Source organism: Jaculus jaculus, chromosome 5 (assembly GCF_020740685.1).
Source record: "Jaculus jaculus isolate mJacJac1 chromosome 5, mJacJac1.mat.Y.cur, whole genome shotgun sequence".
Classification (NCBI taxonomy): Eukaryota; Metazoa; Chordata; class Mammalia; order Rodentia; family Dipodidae; genus Jaculus; species Jaculus jaculus.
The window spans coordinates 44,043,638-44,049,471 of NC_059106.1; the positions used below are offsets into that span (position 1 = coordinate 44,043,638).

At 47.3% G+C, this 5,834-nt stretch overlaps 1 non-coding gene across 1 annotated transcript; it reads left to right on the forward strand.

Annotated features, from left to right (window-relative positions):
- Window positions 1-245: 245 nt before the first annotated feature.
- On the forward strand, window positions 246-387 carry LOC123461292. Its single transcript, XR_006637580.1, has one exon. It is a non-coding gene; the product is annotated as a small nucleolar RNA SNORA67 (small nucleolar RNA).
- The last annotated feature ends 5,447 nt before the right edge of the window (window positions 388-5,834 follow it).

Below are 5,834 nucleotides of genomic sequence, written 5' to 3' on the forward strand. Positions count from 1 at the left end.
TATTTTTATTTACTTATTTGAGAGCAACAGACAGAGAGAGAAAGAGGCAGATAGAGAGAGAATGGGCACACCAGGGCCTCCAGCCACTGAAAATGAACTCCAGACGTGCGTCCCCTTGTGCATCTGGCTAACGTGGGTCCTGGGGAATCCAGCCTCGAACTGGGGACCTTAGGCTTCACAGGCAAGTGCTTAACTGCTAAGCCATCTCTCCAGCCCCTTAACAGTGTCTTAAAAAAAAAAAATTATTCCAAGATGATTTCCTCTCCAAGGGGCCAACTAATACCCCTTTCAGGAACATAGCAACTTGGAAGAAAACCTGGCATGCCTGAGCTTCTTGAAGAGTGTGGGATACATATTTCCTTAGCCTTCCTTTGGCTGCCTACATACATGCTTAGTTCGGATAGATTTTATCCTCATTAACAAGCTGAATCTTTTCTTGACAGGCCAGAGGCATTGATGTGCAGCAGGTTTCTTAAGTTACCAGTTATGACCTTCCCACCAACAGGGAAAACACCATTCACAGAATTGGTGGGGGTGGTCGTCTTGGCCATTAACATGGTGACAGAAGAACACAAGAGGACTCTTCAAAACATGGAGACTTTCTACAACACCTCCATTGAAGAGATGCCCCTCAATGTTGCTGACCTCATCCAAGGGGGGCTGTCTGCTCCCTGGCTCTAGCCAGGGTCCAATCCTGGGGTGCCAAGGAGCAACTGGAGAGTGGAGGGAATGGAGAGAAGGGAGCCAAGGGATGTACATCTTGTCTTTTGTTTTCTATTTGAATAAATGTTACTTTTTGAAGCAAAAAAAAAAAAAAAAAGAATCTTTTCAAAAAGCAGATTTGTAATTTTGATTAAGCCCAATTTAGCAGTTTGGTCTGTTACTAGCTGAAAATTCTTTGGCTACCTCAAGGTGGCAAGGGTTTTCCTTATATTTTCTTCTGAAAGCTTCATAAGTGCATTTAGATCTAATAATGTTTTATACGGTGTAAGATATGGATCAGGGTTCTTTTGCATATGAATACAATACTCCTTGCCTACAGTGGAACTATGTCACATTAAACATGTCATAAATTGAAAATACTGTAAGTCAAATGCATTGAATACACATAAACCACCAAAAATCCTATCCCTGACCTGGGGAGATGGCTCAGTGGCTAAAGGCACTGGCTCGCAAAGGCTGTCAACCTGGCTTCAATTCTCTAGCAAGCGACACAAAGCCAGACAGGCATTCAATTGTAGCAGCAAGAGACCTTGGTGCCCCCCCACACACACACCACACACACACATACACACAAAATAATTTTTCAAAAACAAGTCTGTGCACCAACAACACCCACTTTATATGGCATTAGGCATCAAACTTGTGGTTCAAACCCAGGGCTTGAATTGTGCCTGGATGGCACTCTACCAGCTGAGCTACAACCCCAGTTCTTCTCTTGTTGTTGTTGTTGTTGTTGTTGTTGTTGTTTTTGAGACAAAGTCTCACATTGGCCTAGAACTTACTATGCAGCCCAGGCTGGCCTCAAATTTGTAGCGATCTTTTTTGCCTTATCCTCTAGAGTGGTGTCAGTTTTGAAAGAGAGAAAGAAAGAAGGAAGGGCTCTTGCTTGCTACAATTTTGATTGACATTGCATAATCTTATGTTAATTAACCATCTACACTTTGATATAATTTATATTTATAAAAGGCTTTGCTTTGGGGCTGGAGGGATGGCTTAGTGGTGAAACGCATGCCTGTGAAGCCTAAGGACCCTGGTTTGAGGCTGATTCCCCAGGACCCACGTTAGCCAGATGCACAAGGGGGCGCATGCACTGGAGTTCATTTGCAGTGGCTGGAGGCCCTGGAGTGCCCATTCTCTCTCTATATCTGCCTCTCTCTTTCTCTCTCTCACTCTCAAATAAATAAAAATAAACAAAAAAATTTTTTTAAGTCTTTGCTTTAAAATGGGCTTTAGTATATTCACAGGGTTGCAAGCTATCACCACTATCTGATTCCAGAGCATTTTTCCTAAAATCTTTTATGAGTGGGGGAGGAATTGGCATGCCAGGGCCTCCAGCTGCAGCACTCCAACTCCAGATGCATTCACTACCTCGTGCTTGCATCACCTTGTGCATCTGGCTTATTAGGGACCTGGGGAGTTGAACATAGGTCCTCAGGCTTCACAGGCAAGGGCCTTAACTGCTAAGCCATCTCTCATTCCAGAGCATTTTTATCACACTGTTAACAGTCACTCGCTGCTCCTCTCCCCCAGACCCTGGCAGCCGGAAATCTGCTTTCTGTCTCTGGATTTACCTACTCCAGACACTTCATATACACGAAATCATCCAGCCTGTGCCCCCCTCCTACCCGTGTCCAGCTCCTTTTCCTGAGCACGGTGTCTGCAAAGACCCTCCAGGTTAGAGCAGACAGCTGAACAGGCCTGAGTCTGTGGCACTTTGGTAAAGGGACACACAAACGAGCCTGAGACACCCTGCAGAAACTGCTTTCTAGAGCAAAACCCCCGAAGCCAGATTTCCAGGTATATGTGACTGCTTATTCTTCTTCTAGGCAAACCAGGTGATTAACATCTAGTTACCTGGGGCCAGGGCTGGCTGGATTCCGCATAGTCAGAGTTATGAACCAACAGCAAACAGAATCGGTTCTGTCCAGAGTGTATGAACTCCCTTCCTGGAGGCCAACTTGGCCCTCATTTGTGTTGGCGCACCTTACACTACACGTCCTTGGTGCAGGAGCCAACAGTTCAGAATTTGGGGGCTCTCACCCGAAATTCCTTACATCAGCTGACTGGCATTTCCACCTCTCCTGGCAACAGTGGGCTGTGTGAGCTAGAGGGCCTCTTCCCCAGGTCCCCTTGGTACCCACCATGCTCCCAGGGCTTCGGTTCCTGTGCTTCCGGTCCTGCCCCCTTCACAGGTGATAGGCTGCCTGGCTGCCTACTCTCCCCAATCTATCCCCTCAAGTAAATAAACCCTAGAGGGGCTGGAGGGATGGCTTGGTGGGGATGGTTTAGTGGTTAAGGCATTTGCCTGCAAAGCCAAAGGAGCCAGGTTCGATTCCCCAGGACCCACGTTAGCCAGATGCGCAAGGGGGTGCACATGTCTGGAATTCATTTGCAGTGGCTAGAGGCCCTGGTGTGCCCATTCTCTCCCTTTCTCTCTCTCCCTCCCTCTTTCTCTGTCAAAGAAAGAAAGAAAAATTTTCAGAACATAAATTAGCCCCCAAGAGGTAAGGGATAAGTTCTGAATGCCAACTATGAAACTGAAGTATTTCCCTCTCTACGGACTTCATGTCCAATGACAATGGCCAACTCAGTCCTTTTGGCTCAGGACTTTGGGGCTTTAGCACAGAAAGCCCTATAGCCTGGGAACCCTCAGTCACAGGCAAGTCAGAAGGTCTGGGTACACTGTGTCTCACTTTGTGCTTTTCTCCTGCACTGGAAAAAAAAATAAAGTAAGATAGAATAAAATCTAAAATAAAATAGGCTTCCAGGCATGGTGGCACACACCTTTAATCCCAGCAATCGGGAGGCAGAGGTAGGAGGATCGCTGTGAGTTTGAGGCTACCCTGAGACTCCATAGTGAATTCTAGGTCAGCCTAGAGTGAAACCCTACCTTGAAAAGCCAAAAATTAAAAAAATAAAATAAGCAAGGTTCGGGGGCCAACTCAGTTAGAAAAGAACTCGCCATGCAAGCACAAGAACACACTTCTCATCCCTAGCATCCACACCGACCCCAGCATCCGCACCGACCCCAGCATCCACACCGACCCCAGCATCCGCACCGACCCCAGCATCCGCACCGACCCCAGCATCCACACCGACCCCAGCATCCGCACCGACCCCAGCATCCACACCGACCCCAGCATCCGCACCGACCCCAGCATCCACACCGACCCCAGCATCCGCACCGACCTCAGCATCCGCACCGCCCTCAGCATTCACATTGAGCGCCTGTGATTCCAGAACTGAGGACAAGAGGACAGGGTGATCCCTTGGGTTTGCTGGGTGGCTAGTCTAGCTCAGATGGTGAGTTTTGGCCTGGAGAGATGGCTTAGCAGTTAAGGCATTTGCCTGCAAAGCCAAAGGACCCAGGTTCGATTCTCCAGGACCCACGCTAGCCAGATGCACAAGGGAGTGCATGTGTCTGGAGTTTGTTTGCAGTGACTGGAGGCCCTGATGTGCCCATTCTCTCTCTCTCCCTCCCTCCCTCCCTCTTTCTCTGTCAAATAAATAAAAATAAAATATAAAAAAATAAAATGGGTGAGTTTTGCGTTCAATAAGAGACCTTGTCTCAGAATATAAGGTGGAAGGGACTGGAGACATGGCAAAGCAGTTAAAGGCACTTGCTTGCAAAGCCTGATGACCCAGGTTCAATTCCCCAGTACCCACAGAAAAGCCAGATGCACAAAGTGGTGCATGATTGGAGTTCTGGTATATTGATTCTCGTATTCTCTCTCTCTCTCATAAATAAATAAATATAAACATAAAAATGAAGAAAATATATTACTTCAAAAAAATAAGGTAGGGAGCTGGGGAGATACCTTAGTAGATAAAGCACTTGCTTCCCAAATGTGAGTACCTGATTTCTGATCTGCAGCACCCACATAAAGTCAGACACTATAGATGATGTCTATCGTCCCAGCATGCTATGGACAAGAAGGGAGGTGGAGATAGGAAAACAGGAGATAGGAAAATAGCCTGGAAGCTCTCAGGACAGCTAATCTGGCAAGCACAGTGGTGAACAAGAGACCCTGCCTCAAACAAGGTGGAAGGCAAGGACAAGAGACCCTGCCTCAAACAAGGTGGAAGGCAAGGACAAGAGACCCTGCCTCAAACAAGGTGGAAGGCAAGGACCTACCGGAACATTGTCCTCTCACCTCTGTGTGCACACACTATATTCACACACACAAACATGCACATCCAACAGAAAACATAACATGGGGCTGGAGAGATGGCTTAGAAGTTAAGGCATTCACCTGTGAAGCCTAAGGACCCATGTTCGACTCTCCAGATCCCACGTAAGCCAGATGCACAAAGGTGAGGCAAGTGCAAGGTTGTACATGCCCACTAGGTGGCACAAGCGTTTAGCGTTTGTTTGCAGTAGCTAAGGCCCTGGGGCACCAAATCTCTCTCTCTCTCTCTAAAATAAAAGAAAAAGAAAAAATATAACGTGTAGAGTGATCAAGGAAGACACCTGATGTTAGCCTCTAGCTTCTGTGTGCATATGCACACGCTAACATAGGTACCTGCGTGCACACATGTGCATCACAATACAAATACACATAGGCAGATGTATACACACCTCACAGAGAGAGAGAGTTTGGCTGAATTACTCTGAAGCCACCAGTAACATCATCTCGAACTTTCTTATGGTATAAGAGGCACACTATGTGTCCTTGGCCACAGTGACTTCTCAGGCCCCGCATGGACATAGGGTCTGGGGATGGAGTATGCCTCACACACATGCTGAGGCCAGGCCCAGCCTGGAGTGGCTGTGAACGCCTGGCTGCCAGATGGTGCGGCGTGCCTCTGGTTATGATTAGGTGACAGACAGCACTCGGAACCGAGCAAGCCGATGATGAAAGCTGTGAAAAGAACATTGTTATATGACTTTTCATAGTTTCCCAAGTAAATATTACACTCACTGCTGCTTGGATTACTAAGGCCTTGGAAGTGGACATAGAGATCTGTTCCCAAACAGACTCGTCATTTTTTTTTTCCTCTGTCACCTAGGCACTCAACATTGTTGTCAGATTGTTTTCCTGGGTTCGCCCATGCTCTGCACCCGGAACATTCCCTCCAAGTGGTCTCCCGGCACCTCCAAAGCCCAGCTT